The sequence below is a fragment of the Schistocerca nitens genome, unplaced genomic scaffold, assembly GCF_023898315.1.
Source record: "Schistocerca nitens isolate TAMUIC-IGC-003100 unplaced genomic scaffold, iqSchNite1.1 HiC_scaffold_19, whole genome shotgun sequence".
In the NCBI taxonomy this organism is placed as follows: domain Eukaryota; kingdom Metazoa; phylum Arthropoda; class Insecta; order Orthoptera; family Acrididae; genus Schistocerca; species Schistocerca nitens.
Genome location: NW_026045573.1, coordinates 1 through 14111, shown reverse-complemented (window position 1 = coordinate 14111; position 14111 = coordinate 1). Strand labels below are relative to the sequence as shown.

Sequence of the window (14111 nt, the reverse complement as noted above, 5' to 3'; positions counted from 1 at the left end):
AAATTTTTTGGAGTTATGACCTTAGCTCCTCGCGAACGTCGTCGTCGTCGTCGCCGCCGCCGCACGCACGCAGAATACGTGTGTACACACACACACACACATATGCAGTTGGCGGTGGACGATGTAAGCACTCGGCTAGGTGTAGCTCGCGCCGGCCTCGCGACGGTCTAGCTCGCGCCGGCCTGGCGCTGCTGTGGGGCGGCGTCACGGCTTCTCCGCTGCCCTGGCAGCTAGCGGCGTTCAAATGGGAGTCGCAGTTTACTCTTCGACATGGAGGCTAGTACTGGGCTGTTGATGAGTGCTCTCGTGAAATGTCGTTCCTTCCGGCACTCGCTTTTGCGATGTTTTCGACGGTCGCCTGTTGCCATATCGGCCCGTACCACCGTGTGTCACTCCCACATGTGGAGCGCACACGCTGCAAGCATTTAGGCCCTTCCACTGCGGATTTTCCTTATCGCTTCTCGGCCTTTTGGCTAAGATCAAAGTGTAGTATCTGTTCTTATCAGCTTAGTATCTGATACGTCCTGCATCGCAGGACCAGAATATTAAACTCATTTTTGGCTCATGACGGAGTGCTAGGGGCTTGCTCCACCTCTGTCGCGGGTTGGCCCGGCATTGCAGTACCGCCGGGATCGGCCCACCTAAAATTAATTAAAACATAGCCTGAAATGGGTTAATATTCTGCAGTGATCAGATATTCAGCTGGTGACAAAACTTGTCGTAGATGTCGATGTCCCCAGTAGTTAGCTGCTTACACACCACGTATTGTTTTAATTAATTTAGATTATCTTAAGTACTTTTTTTTTCTTTTTTTTTTGCTGTGTGCTTGACCGCTCTTGCAGCCGCATTACACTAGGCTGGTAATTTATGGGGGCACAGGACAGTGCCTTCGGATGCCTCGATGGCGTCTCTTATGGTCCGGCCACAGATAATTTTAAATAAATTTTTTGGAGTTATGACCTTAGCTCCTCGCGAACGTCGTCGTCGTCGTCGCCGCCGCCGCACGCACGCAGAATACGTGTGTACACACACACACACACATATGCAGTTGGCGGTGGACGATGTAAGCACTCGGCTAGGTGTAGCTCGCGCCGGCCTCGCGACGGTCTAGCTCGCGCCGGCCTGGCGCTGCTGTGGGGCGGCGTCACGGCTTCTCCGCTGCCCTGGCAGCTAGCGGCGTTCAAATGGGAGTCGCAGTTTACTCTTCGACATGGAGGCTAGTACTGGGCTGTTGATGAGTGCTCTCGTGAAATGTCGTTCCTTCCGGCACTCGCTTTTGCGATGTTTTCGACGGTCGCCTGTTGCCATATCGGCCCGTACCACCGTGTGTCACTCCCACATGTGGAGCGCACACGCTGCAAGCATTTAGGCCCTTCCACTGCGGATTTTCCTTATCGCTTCTCGGCCTTTTGGCTAAGATCAAAGTGTAGTATCTGTTCTTATCAGCTTAGTATCTGATACGTCCTGCATCGCAGGACCAGAATATTAAACTCATTTTTGGCTCATGACGGAGTGCTAGGGGCTTGCTCCACCTCTGTCGCGGGTTGGCCCGGCATTGCAGTACCGCCGGGATCGGCCCACCTAAAATTAATTAAAACATAGCCTGAAATGGGTTAATATTCTGCAGTGATCAGATATTCAGCTGGTGACAAAACTTGTCGTAGATGTCGATGTCCCCAGTAGTTAGCTGCTTACACACCACGTATTGTTTTAATTAATTTAGATTATCTTAAGTACTTTTTTTTTCTTTTTTTTTTTTGCTGTGTGCTTGACCGCTCTTGCAGCCGCATTACACTAGGCTGGTAATTTATGGGGGCACAGGACAGTGCCTTCGGATGCCTCGTTGGCGTCTCTTATGGTCCGGCCACAGATAATTTTAAATAAATTTTTTGGAGTTATGACCTTAGCTCCTCGCGAACGTCGTCGTCGTCGCCGCCGCCGCACGCACGCAGAATACGTGTGTACACACACACACACACATATGCAGTTGGCGGTGGACGATGTAAGCACTCGGCTAGGTGTAGCTCGCGCCGGCCTCGCGACGGTCTAGCTCGCGCCGGCCTGGCGCTGCTGTGGGGCGGCGTCACGGCTTCTCCGCTGCCCTGGCAGCTAGCGGCGTTCAAATGGGAGTCGCAGTTTACTCTTCGACATGGAGGCTAGTACTGGGCTGTTGATGAGTGCTCTCGTGAAATGTCGTTCCTTCCGGCACTCGCTTTTGCGATGTTTTCGACGGTCGCCTGTTGCCATATCGGCCCGTACCACCGTGTGTCACTCCCACATGTGGAGCGCACACGCTGCAAGCATTTAGGCCCTTCCACTGCGGATTTTCCTTATCGCTTCTCGGCCTTTTGGCTAAGATCAAAGTGTAGTATCTGTTCTTATCAGCTTAGTATCTGATACGTCCTGCATCGCAGGACCAGAATATTAAACTCATTTTTGGCTCATGACGGAGTGCTAGGGGCTTGCTCCACCTCTGTCGCGGGTTGGCCCGGCATTGCAGTACCGCCGGGATCGGCCCACCTAAAATTAATTAAAACATAGCCTGAAATGGGTTAATATTCTGCAGTGATCAGATATTCAGCTGGTGACAAAACTTGTCGTAGATGTCGATGTCCCCAGTAGTTAGCTGCTTACACACCACGTATTGTTTTAATTAATTTAGATTATCTTAAGTACTTTTTTTTTCTTTTTTTTTTGCTGTGTGCTTGACCGCTCTTGCAGCCGCATTACACTAGGCTGGTAATTTATGGGGGCACAGGACAGTGCCTTCGGATGCCTCGTTGGCGTCTCTTATGGTCCGGCCACAGATAATTTTAAATAAATTTTTTGGAGTTATGACCTTAGCTCCTCGCGAACGTCGTCGTCGTCGTCGCCGCCGCCGCACGCACGCAGAATACGTGTGTACACACACACACACACATATGCAGTTGGCGGTGGACGATGTAAGCACTCGGCTAGGTGTAGCTCGCGCCGGCCTCGCGACGGTCTAGCTCGCGCCGGCCTGGCGCTGCTGTGGGGCGGCGTCACGGCTTCTCCGCTGCCCTGGCAGCTAGCGGCGTTCAAATGGGAGTCGCAGTTTACTCTTCGACATGGAGGCTAGTACTGGGCTGTTGATGAGTGCTCTCGTGAAATGTCGTTCCTTCCGGCACTCGCTTTTGCGATGTTTTCGACGGTCGCCTGTTGCCATATCGGCCCGTACCACCGTGTGTCACTCCCACATGTGGAGCGCACACGCTGCAAGCATTTAGGCCCTTCCACTGCGGATTTTCCTTATCGCTTCTCGGCCTTTTGGCTAAGATCAAAGTGTAGTATCTGTTCTTATCAGCTTAGTATCTGATACGTCCTGCATCGCAGGACCAGAATATTAAACTCATTTTTGGCTCATGACGGAGTGCTAGGGGCTTGCTCCACCTCTGTCGCGGGTTGGCCCGGCATTGCAGTACCGCCGGGATCGGCCCACCTAAAATTAATTAAAACATAGCCTGAAATGGGTTAATATTCTGCAGTGATCAGATATTCAGCTGGTGACAAAACTTGTCGTAGATGTCGATGTCCCCAGTAGTTAGCTGCTTACACACCACGTATTGTTTTAATTAATTTAGATTATCTTAAGTACTTTTTTTTTCTTTTTTTTTTGCTGTGTGCTTGACCGCTCTTGCAGCCGCATTACACTAGGCTGGTAATTTATGGGGGCACAGGACAGTGCCTTCGGATGCCTCGATGGCGTCTCTTATGGTCCGGCCACAGATAATTTTAAATAAATTTTTTGGAGTTATGACCTTAGCTCCTCGCGAACGTCGTCGTCGTCGTCGCCGCCGCCGCACGCACGCAGAATACGTGTGTACACACACACACACACATATGCAGTTGGCGGTGGACGATGTAAGCACTCGGCTAGGTGTAGCTCGCGCCGGCCTCGCGACGGTCTAGCTCGCGCCGGCCTGGCGCTGCTGTGGGGCGGCGTCACGGCTTCTCCGCTGCCCTGGCAGCTAGCGGCGTTCAAATGGGAGTCGCAGTTTACTCTTCGACATGGAGGCTAGTACTGGGCTGTTGATGAGTGCTCTCGTGAAATGTCGTTCCTTCCGGCACTCGCTTTTGCGATGTTTTCGACGGTCGCCTGTTGCCATATCGGCCCGTACCACCGTGTGTCACTCCCACATGTGGAGCGCACACGCTGCAAGCATTTAGGCCCTTCCACTGCGGATTTTCCTTATCGCTTCTCGGCCTTTTGGCTAAGATCAAAGTGTAGTATCTGTTCTTATCAGCTTAGTATCTGATACGTCCTGCATCGCAGGACCAGAATATTAAACTCATTTTTGGCTCATGACGGAGTGCTAGGGGCTTGCTCCACCTCTGTCGCGGGTTGGCCCGGCATTGCAGTACCGCCGGGATCGGCCCACCTAAAATTAATTAAAACATAGCCTGAAATGGGTTAATATTCTGCAGTGATCAGATATTCAGCTGGTGACAAAACTTGTCGTAGATGTCGATGTCCCCAGTAGTTAGCTGCTTACACACCACGTATTGTTTTAATTAATTTAGATTATCTTAAGTACTTTTTTTTTCTTTTTTTTTTTTGCTGTGTGCTTGACCGCTCTTGCAGCCGCATTACACTAGGCTGGTAATTTATGGGGGCACAGGACAGTGCCTTCGGATGCCTCGTTGGCGTCTCTTATGGTCCGGCCACAGATAATTTTAAATAAATTTTTTGGAGTTATGACCTTAGCTCCTCGCGAACGTCGTCGTCGTCGCCGCCGCCGCACGCACGCAGAATACGTGTGTACACACACACACACACATATGCAGTTGGCGGTGGACGATGTAAGCACTCGGCTAGGTGTAGCTCGCGCCGGCCTCGCGACGGTCTAGCTCGCGCCGGCCTGGCGCTGCTGTGGGGCGGCGTCACGGCTTCTCCGCTGCCCTGGCAGCTAGCGGCGTTCAAATGGGAGTCGCAGTTTACTCTTCGACATGGAGGCTAGTACTGGGCTGTTGATGAGTGCTCTCGTGAAATGTCGTTCCTTCCGGCACTCGCTTTTGCGATGTTTTCGACGGTCGCCTGTTGCCATATCGGCCCGTACCACCGTGTGTCACTCCCACATGTGGAGCGCACACGCTGCAAGCATTTAGGCCCTTCCACTGCGGATTTTCCTTATCGCTTCTCGGCCTTTTGGCTAAGATCAAAGTGTAGTATCTGTTCTTATCAGCTTAGTATCTGATACGTCCTGCATCGCAGGACCAGAATATTAAACTCATTTTTGGCTCATGACGGAGTGCTAGGGGCTTGCTCCACCTCTGTCGCGGGTTGGCCCGGCATTGCAGTACCGCCGGGATCGGCCCACCTAAAATTAATTAAAACATAGCCTGAAATGGGTTAATATTCTGCAGTGATCAGATATTCAGCTGGTGACAAAACTTGTCGTAGATGTCGATGTCCCCAGTAGTTAGCTGCTTACACACCACGTATTGTTTTAATTAATTTAGATTATCTTAAGTACTTTTTTTTTCTTTTTTTTTTTTGCTGTGTGCTTGACCGCTCTTGCAGCCGCATTACACTAGGCTGGTAATTTATGGGGGCACAGGACAGTGCCTTCGGATGCCTCGTTGGCGTCTCTTATGGTCCGGCCACAGATAATTTTAAATAAATTTTTTGGAGTTATGACCTTAGCTCCTCGCGAACGTCGTCGTCGTCGCCGCCGCCGCACGCACGCAGAATACGTGTGTACACACACACACACACATATGCAGTTGGCGGTGGACGATGTAAGCACTCGGCTAGGTGTAGCTCGCGCCGGCCTCGCGACGGTCTAGCTCGCGCCGGCCTGGCGCTGCTGTGGGGCGGCGTCACGGCTTCTCCGCTGCCCTGGCAGCTAGCGGCGTTCAAATGGGAGTCGCAGTTTACTCTTCGACATGGAGGCTAGTACTGGGCTGTTGATGAGTGCTCTCGTGAAATGTCGTTCCTTCCGGCACTCGCTTTTGCGATGTTTTCGACGGTCGCCTGTTGCCATATCGGCCCGTACCACCGTGTGTCACTCCCACATGTGGAGCGCACACGCTGCAAGCATTTAGGCCCTTCCACTGCGGATTTTCCTTATCGCTTCTCGGCCTTTTGGCTAAGATCAAAGTGTAGTATCTGTTCTTATCAGCTTAGTATCTGATACGTCCTGCATCGCAGGACCAGAATATTAAACTCATTTTTGGCTCATGACGGAGTGCTAGGGGCTTGCTCCACCTCTGTCGCGGGTTGGCCCGGCATTGCAGTACCGCCGGGATCGGCCCACCTAAAATTAATTAAAACATAGCCTGAAATGGGTTAATATTCTGCAGTGATCAGATATTCAGCTGGTGACAAAACTTGTCGTAGATGTCGATGTCCCCAGTAGTTAGCTGCTTACACACCACGTATTGTTTTAATTAATTTAGATTATCTTAAGTACTTTTTTTTTCTTTTTTTTTTTTGCTGTGTGCTTGACCGCTCTTGCAGCCGCATTACACTAGGCTGGTAATTTATGGGGGCACAGGACAGTGCCTTCGGATGCCTCGTTGGCGTCTCTTATGGTCCGGCCACAGATAATTTTAAATAAATTTTTTGGAGTTATGACCTTAGCTCCTCGCGAACGTCGTCGTCGTCGCCGCCGCCGCACGCACGCAGAATACGTGTGTACACACACACACACACATATGCAGTTGGCGGTGGACGATGTAAGCACTCGGCTAGGTGTAGCTCGCGCCGGCCTCGCGACGGTCTAGCTCGCGCCGGCCTGGCGCTGCTGTGGGGCGGCGTCACGGCTTCTCCGCTGCCCTGGCAGCTAGCGGCGTTCAAATGGGAGTCGCAGTTTACTCTTCGACATGGAGGCTAGTACTGGGCTGTTGATGAGTGCTCTCGTGAAATGTCGTTCCTTCCGGCACTCGCTTTTGCGATGTTTTCGACGGTCGCCTGTTGCCATATCGGCCCGTACCACCGTGTGTCACTCCCACATGTGGAGCGCACACGCTGCAAGCATTTAGGCCCTTCCACTGCGGATTTTCCTTATCGCTTCTCGGCCTTTTGGCTAAGATCAAAGTGTAGTATCTGTTCTTATCAGCTTAGTATCTGATACGTCCTGCATCGCAGGACCAGAATATTAAACTCATTTTTGGCTCATGACGGAGTGCTAGGGGCTTGCTCCACCTCTGTCGCGGGTTGGCCCGGCATTGCAGTACCGCCGGGATCGGCCCACCTAAAATTAATTAAAACATAGCCTGAAATGGGTTAATATTCTGCAGTGATCAGATATTCAGCTGGTGACAAAACTTGTCGTAGATGTCGATGTCCCCAGTAGTTAGCTGCTTACACACCACGTATTGTTTTAATTAATTTAGATTATCTTAAGTACTTTTTTTTTCTTTTTTTTTTGCTGTGTGCTTGACCGCTCTTGCAGCCGCATTACACTAGGCTGGTAATTTATGGGGGCACAGGACAGTGCCTTCGGATGCCTCGTTGGCGTCTCTTATGGTCCGGCCACAGATAATTTTAAATAAATTTTTTGGAGTTATGACCTTAGCTCCTCGCGAACGTCGTCGTCGTCGTCGCCGCCGCCGCACGCACGCAGAATACGTGTGTACACACACACACACACATATGCAGTTGGCGGTGGACGATGTAAGCACTCGGCTAGGTGTAGCTCGCGCCGGCCTCGCGACGGTCTAGCTCGCGCCGGCCTGGCGCTGCTGTGGGGCGGCGTCACGGCTTCTCCGCTGCCCTGGCAGCTAGCGGCGTTCAAATGGGAGTCGCAGTTTACTCTTCGACATGGAGGCTAGTACTGGGCTGTTGATGAGTGCTCTCGTGAAATGTCGTTCCTTCCGGCACTCGCTTTTGCGATGTTTTCGACGGTCGCCTGTTGCCATATCGGCCCGTACCACCGTGTGTCACTCCCACATGTGGAGCGCACACGCTGCAAGCATTTAGGCCCTTCCACTGCGGATTTTCCTTATCGCTTCTCGGCCTTTTGGCTAAGATCAAAGTGTAGTATCTGTTCTTATCAGCTTAGTATCTGATACGTCCTGCATCGCAGGACCAGAATATTAAACTCATTTTTGGCTCATGACGGAGTGCTAGGGGCTTGCTCCACCTCTGTCGCGGGTTGGCCCGGCATTGCAGTACCGCCGGGATCGGCCCACCTAAAATTAATTAAAACATAGCCTGAAATGGGTTAATATTCTGCAGTGATCAGATATTCAGCTGGTGACAAAACTTGTCGTAGATGTCGATGTCCCCAGTAGTTAGCTGCTTACACACCACGTATTGTTTTAATTAATTTAGATTATCTTAAGTACTTTTTTTTTCTTTTTTTTTTGCTGTGTGCTTGACCGCTCTTGCAGCCGCATTACACTAGGCTGGTAATTTATGGGGGCACAGGACAGTGCCTTCGGATGCCTCGATGGCGTCTCTTATGGTCCGGCCACAGATAATTTTAAATAAATTTTTTGGAGTTATGACCTTAGCTCCTCGCGAACGTCGTCGTCGTCGTCGCCGCCGCCGCACGCACGCAGAATACGTGTGTACACACACACACACACATATGCAGTTGGCGGTGGACGATGTAAGCACTCGGCTAGGTGTAGCTCGCGCCGGCCTCGCGACGGTCTAGCTCGCGCCGGCCTGGCGCTGCTGTGGGGCGGCGTCACGGCTTCTCCGCTGCCCTGGCAGCTAGCGGCGTTCAAATGGGAGTCGCAGTTTACTCTTCGACATGGAGGCTAGTACTGGGCTGTTGATGAGTGCTCTCGTGAAATGTCGTTCCTTCCGGCACTCGCTTTTGCGATGTTTTCGACGGTCGCCTGTTGCCATATCGGCCCGTACCACCGTGTGTCACTCCCACATGTGGAGCGCACACGCTGCAAGCATTTAGGCCCTTCCACTGCGGATTTTCCTTATCGCTTCTCGGCCTTTTGGCTAAGATCAAAGTGTAGTATCTGTTCTTATCAGCTTAGTATCTGATACGTCCTGCATCGCAGGACCAGAATATTAAACTCATTTTTGGCTCATGACGGAGTGCTAGGGGCTTGCTCCACCTCTGTCGCGGGTTGGCCCGGCATTGCAGTACCGCCGGGATCGGCCCACCTAAAATTAATTAAAACATAGCCTGAAATGGGTTAATATTCTGCAGTGATCAGATATTCAGCTGGTGACAAAACTTGTCGTAGATGTCGATGTCCCCAGTAGTTAGCTGCTTACACACCACGTATTGTTTTAATTAATTTAGATTATCTTAAGTACTTTTTTTTTCTTTTTTTTTTTTGCTGTGTGCTTGACCGCTCTTGCAGCCGCATTACACTAGGCTGGTAATTTATGGGGGCACAGGACAGTGCCTTCGGATGCCTCGTTGGCGTCTCTTATGGTCCGGCCACAGATAATTTTAAATAAATTTTTTGGAGTTATGACCTTAGCTCCTCGCGAACGTCGTCGTCGTCGCCGCCGCCGCACGCACGCAGAATACGTGTGTACACACACACACACACATATGCAGTTGGCGGTGGACGATGTAAGCACTCGGCTAGGTGTAGCTCGCGCCGGCCTCGCGACGGTCTAGCTCGCGCCGGCCTGGCGCTGCTGTGGGGCGGCGTCACGGCTTCTCCGCTGCCCTGGCAGCTAGCGGCGTTCAAATGGGAGTCGCAGTTTACTCTTCGACATGGAGGCTAGTACTGGGCTGTTGATGAGTGCTCTCGTGAAATGTCGTTCCTTCCGGCACTCGCTTTTGCGATGTTTTCGACGGTCGCCTGTTGCCATATCGGCCCGTACCACCGTGTGTCACTCCCACATGTGGAGCGCACACGCTGCAAGCATTTAGGCCCTTCCACTGCGGATTTTCCTTATCGCTTCTCGGCCTTTTGGCTAAGATCAAAGTGTAGTATCTGTTCTTATCAGCTTAGTATCTGATACGTCCTGCATCGCAGGACCAGAATATTAAACTCATTTTTGGCTCATGACGGAGTGCTAGGGGCTTGCTCCACCTCTGTCGCGGGTTGGCCCGGCATTGCAGTACCGCCGGGATCGGCCCACCTAAAATTAATTAAAACATAGCCTGAAATGGGTTAATATTCTGCAGTGATCAGATATTCAGCTGGTGACAAAACTTGTCGTAGATGTCGATGTCCCCAGTAGTTAGCTGCTTACACACCACGTATTGTTTTAATTAATTTAGATTATCTTAAGTACTTTTTTTTTCTTTTTTTTTTTGCTGTGTGCTTGACCGCTCTTGCAGCCGCATTACACTAGGCTGGTAATTTATGGGGGCACAGGACAGTGCCTTCGGATGCCTCGATGGCGTCTCTTATGGTCCGGCCACAGATAATTTTAAATAAATTTTTTGGAGTTATGACCTTAGCTCCTCGCGAACGTCGTCGTCGTCGCCGCCGCCGCACGCACGCAGAATACGTGTGTACACACACACACACACATATGCAGTTGGCGGTGGACGATGTAAGCACTCGGCTAGGTGTAGCTTGCGCCGGCCTCGCGACGGTCTAGCTCGCGCCGTCCTGGCGCTGCTGTGGGGCGGCGTCACGGCTTCTCCGCTGCCCTGGCAGCTAGCGGCGTTCAAATGGGAGTCGCAGTTTACTCTTCGACATGGAGGCTAGTACTGGGCTGTTGATGAGTGCTCTCGTGAAATGTCGTTCCTTCCGGCACTCGCTTTTGCGATGTTTTCGACGGTCGCCTGTTGCCATATCGGCCCGTACCACCGTGTGTCACTCCCACATGTGGAGCGCACACGCTGCAAGCATTTAGGCCCTTCCACTGCGGATTTTCCTTATCGCTTCTCGGCCTTTTGGCTAAGATCAAAGTGTAGTATCTGTTCTTATCAGCTTAGTATCTGATACGTCCTGCATCGCAGGACCAGAATATTAAACTCATTTTTGGCTCATGACGGAGTGCTAGGGGCTTGCTCCACCTCTGTCGCGGGTTGGCCCGGCATTGCAGTACCGCCGGGATCGGCCCACCTAAAATTAATTAAAACATAGCCTGAAATGGGTTAATATTCTGCAGTGATCAGATATTCAGCTGGTGACAAAACTTGTCGTAGATGTCGATGTCCCCAGTAGTTAGCTGCTTACACACCACGTATTGTTTTAATTAATTTAGATTATCTTAAGTACTTTTTTTTTCTTTTTTTTTTTTGCTGTGTGCTTGACCGCTCTTGCAGCCGCATTACACTAGGCTGGTAATTTATGGGGGCACAGGACAGTGCCTTCGGATGCCTCGTTGGCGTCTCTTATGGTCCGGCCACAGATAATTTTAAATAAATTTTTTGGAGTTATGACCTTAGCTCCTCGCGAACGTCGTCGTCGTCGCCGCCGCCGCACGCACGCAGAATACGTGTGTACACACACACACACACATATGCAGTTGGCGGTGGACGATGTAAGCACTCGGCTAGGTGTAGCTCGCGCCGGCCTCGCGACGGTCTAGCTCGCGCCGGCCTGGCGCTGCTGTGGGGCGGCGTCACGGCTTCTCCGCTGCCCTGGCAGCTAGCGGCGTTCAAATGGGAGTCGCAGTTTACTCTTCGACATGGAGGCTAGTACTGGGCTGTTGATGAGTGCTCTCGTGAAATGTCGTTCCTTCCGGCACTCGCTTTTGCGATGTTTTCGACGGTCGCCTGTTGCCATATCGGCCCGTACCACCGTGTGTCACTCCCACATGTGGAGCGCACACGCTGCAAGCATTTAGGCCCTTCCACTGCGGATTTTCCTTATCGCTTCTCGGCCTTTTGGCTAAGATCAAAGTGTAGTATCTGTTCTTATCAGCTTAGTATCTGATACGTCCTGCATCGCAGGACCAGAATATTAAACTCATTTTTGGCTCATGACGGAGTGCTAGGGGCTTGCTCCACCTCTGTCGCGGGTTGGCCCGGCATTGCAGTACCGCCGGGATCGGCCCACCTAAAATTAATTAAAACATAGCCTGAAATGGGTTAATATTCTGCAGTGATCAGATATTCAGCTGGTGACAAAACTTGTCGTAGATGTCGATGTCCCCAGTAGTTAGCTGCTTACACACCACGTATTGTTTTAATTAATTTAGATTATCTTAAGTACTTTTTTTTTCTTTTTTTTTTTGCTGTGTGCTTGACCGCTCTTGCAGCCGCATTACACTAGGCTGGTAATTTATGGGGGCACAGGACAGTGCCTTCGGATGCCTCGATGGCGTCTCTTATGGTCCGGCCACAGATAATTTTAAATAAATTTTTTGGAGTTATGACCTTAGCTCCTCGCGAACGTCGTCGTCGTCGCCGCCGCCGCACGCACGCAGAATACGTGTGTACACACACACACACACATATGCAGTTGGCGGTGGACGATGTAAGCACTCGGCTAGGTGTAGCTTGCGCCGGCCTCGCGACGGTCTAGCTCGCGCCGTCCTGGCGCTGCTGTGGGGCGGCGTCACGGCTTCTCCGCTGCCCTGGCAGCTAGCGGCGTTCAAATGGGAGTCGCAGTTTACTCTTCGACATGGAGGCTAGTACTGGGCTGTTGATGAGTGCTCTCGTGAAATGTCGTTCCTTCCGGCACTCGCTTTTGCGATGTTTTCGACGGTCGCCTGTTGCCATATCGGCCCGTACCACCGTGTGTCACTCCCACATGTGGAGCGCACACGCTGCAAGCATTTAGGCCCTTCCACTGCGGATTTTCCTTATCGCTTCTCGGCCTTTTGGCTAAGATCAAAGTGTAGTATCTGTTCTTATCAGCTTAGTATCTGATACGTCCTGCATCGCAGGACCAGAATATTAAACTCATTTTTGGCTCATGACGGAGTGCTAGGGGCTTGCTCCACCTCTGTCGCGGGTTGGCCCGGCATTGCAGTACCGCCGGGATCGGCCCACCTAAAATTAATTAAAACATAGCCTGAAATGGGTTAATATTCTGCAGTGATCAGATATTCAGCTGGTGACAAAACTTGTCGTAGATGTCGATGTCCCCAGTAGTTAGCTGCTTACACACCACGTATTGTTTTAATTAATTTAGATTATCTTAAGTACTTTTTTTTTCTTTTTTTTTTGCTGTGTGCTTGACCGCTCTTGCAGCCGCATTACACTAGGCTGGTAATTTATGGGGGCACAGGACAGTGCCTTCGGATGCCTCGATGGCGTCTCTTATGGTCCGGCCACAAATAATTTTAAATAATTTTTTTGGAGTTATGACCTTAGCTCCTCGCGAACGTCGTCGCCGCCGCCGCCGCCGCCGCCGCCGCACGCACGCAGAATACGTGTGTACACACACACACACACATATGCAGTTGGCGGTGGACGATGTAAGCACTCGGCTAGGTGTAGCTTGCGCCGGCCTCGCGACGGTCTAGCTCGCGCCGTCCTGGCGCTGCTGTGGGGCGGCGTCACGGCTTCTCCGCTGCCCTGGCAGCTAGCGGCGTTCAAATGGGAGTCGCAGTTTACTCTTCGACATGGAGGCTAGTACTGGGCTGTTGATGAGTGCTCTCGTGAAATGTCGTTCCTTCCGGCACTCGCTTTTGCGATGTTTTCGACGGTCGCCTGTTGCCATATCGGCCCGTACCACCGTGTGTCACTCCCACATGTGGAGCGCACACGCTGCAAGCATTTAGGCCCTTCCACTGCGGATTTTCCTTATCGCTTCTCGGCCTTTTGGCTAAGATCAAAGTGTAGTATCTGTTCTTATCAGCTTAGTATCTGATACGTCCTGCATCGCAGGACCAGAATATTAAACTCATTTTTGGCTCATGACGGAGTGCTAGGGGCTTGCTCCACCTCTGTCGCGGGTTGGCCCGGCATTGCAGTACCGCCGGGATCGGCCCACCTAAAATTAATTAAAACATAGCCTGAAATGGGTTAATATTCTGCAGTGATCAGATATTCAGCTGGTGACAAAACTTGTCGTAGATGTCGATGTCCCCAGTAGTTAGCTGCTTACACACCACGTATTGTTTTAATTAATTTAGATTATCTTAAGTACTTTTTTTTTCTTTTTTTTTTGCTGTGTGCTTGACCGCTCTTGCAGCCGCATTACACTAGGCTGGTAATTTATGGGGGCACAGGACAGTGCCTTCGGATGCCTCGATGGCGTCTCTTATGGTCCGGCCACAAATAATTTTAAATAATTTTTTTGGAGTT

At 51.3% G+C, this 14111-nt stretch overlaps 15 non-coding genes across 15 annotated transcripts; all 15 read left to right on the top strand.

Annotated features, from left to right (window-relative positions):
* The first annotated feature begins 453 nt into the window (after positions 1–453).
* On the top strand, positions 454–646 carry LOC126216357 (U2 spliceosomal RNA). The gene has a single exon (XR_007542149.1). It is a non-coding gene; the product is annotated as a U2 spliceosomal RNA (small nuclear RNA).
* A 747-nt stretch (positions 647–1393) lies between these two features.
* LOC126216356 (U2 spliceosomal RNA) lies at positions 1394–1586 on the top strand. Its single transcript, XR_007542148.1, has one exon. It is a non-coding gene; the product is annotated as a U2 spliceosomal RNA (small nuclear RNA).
* Positions 1587–2332: 746 nt separating this feature from the next.
* Positions 2333–2525, top strand: LOC126216355 (U2 spliceosomal RNA). The gene has a single exon (XR_007542147.1). It is a non-coding gene; the product is annotated as a U2 spliceosomal RNA (small nuclear RNA).
* A 747-nt stretch (positions 2526–3272) lies between these two features.
* Positions 3273–3465, top strand: LOC126216354 (U2 spliceosomal RNA). The gene has a single exon (XR_007542146.1). It is a non-coding gene; the product is annotated as a U2 spliceosomal RNA (small nuclear RNA).
* Positions 3466–4212: 747 nt separating this feature from the next.
* Positions 4213–4405, top strand: LOC126216353 (U2 spliceosomal RNA). The gene has a single exon (XR_007542145.1). It is a non-coding gene; the product is annotated as a U2 spliceosomal RNA (small nuclear RNA).
* Positions 4406–5151: 746 nt separating this feature from the next.
* LOC126216352 (U2 spliceosomal RNA) lies at positions 5152–5344 on the top strand. Its single transcript, XR_007542144.1, has one exon. It is a non-coding gene; the product is annotated as a U2 spliceosomal RNA (small nuclear RNA).
* Positions 5345–6090: 746 nt separating this feature from the next.
* LOC126216350 (U2 spliceosomal RNA) lies at positions 6091–6283 on the top strand. Its single transcript, XR_007542143.1, has one exon. It is a non-coding gene; the product is annotated as a U2 spliceosomal RNA (small nuclear RNA).
* Positions 6284–7029: 746 nt separating this feature from the next.
* On the top strand, positions 7030–7222 carry LOC126216349 (U2 spliceosomal RNA). Its single transcript, XR_007542142.1, has one exon. It is a non-coding gene; the product is annotated as a U2 spliceosomal RNA (small nuclear RNA).
* Positions 7223–7969: 747 nt separating this feature from the next.
* Positions 7970–8162, top strand: LOC126216348 (U2 spliceosomal RNA). The gene has a single exon (XR_007542141.1). It is a non-coding gene; the product is annotated as a U2 spliceosomal RNA (small nuclear RNA).
* A 747-nt stretch (positions 8163–8909) lies between these two features.
* On the top strand, positions 8910–9102 carry LOC126216347 (U2 spliceosomal RNA). Its single transcript, XR_007542140.1, has one exon. It is a non-coding gene; the product is annotated as a U2 spliceosomal RNA (small nuclear RNA).
* Positions 9103–9848: 746 nt separating this feature from the next.
* LOC126216393 (U2 spliceosomal RNA) lies at positions 9849–10041 on the top strand. The gene has a single exon (XR_007542182.1). It is a non-coding gene; the product is annotated as a U2 spliceosomal RNA (small nuclear RNA).
* A 745-nt stretch (positions 10042–10786) lies between these two features.
* LOC126216382 (U2 spliceosomal RNA) lies at positions 10787–10979 on the top strand. The gene has a single exon (XR_007542172.1). It is a non-coding gene; the product is annotated as a U2 spliceosomal RNA (small nuclear RNA).
* A 746-nt stretch (positions 10980–11725) lies between these two features.
* LOC126216370 (U2 spliceosomal RNA) lies at positions 11726–11918 on the top strand. Its single transcript, XR_007542161.1, has one exon. It is a non-coding gene; the product is annotated as a U2 spliceosomal RNA (small nuclear RNA).
* A 745-nt stretch (positions 11919–12663) lies between these two features.
* LOC126216358 (U2 spliceosomal RNA) lies at positions 12664–12856 on the top strand. Its single transcript, XR_007542150.1, has one exon. It is a non-coding gene; the product is annotated as a U2 spliceosomal RNA (small nuclear RNA).
* A 753-nt stretch (positions 12857–13609) lies between these two features.
* On the top strand, positions 13610–13802 carry LOC126216346 (U2 spliceosomal RNA). The gene has a single exon (XR_007542139.1). It is a non-coding gene; the product is annotated as a U2 spliceosomal RNA (small nuclear RNA).
* Positions 13803–14111: the final 309 nt, after the last annotated feature.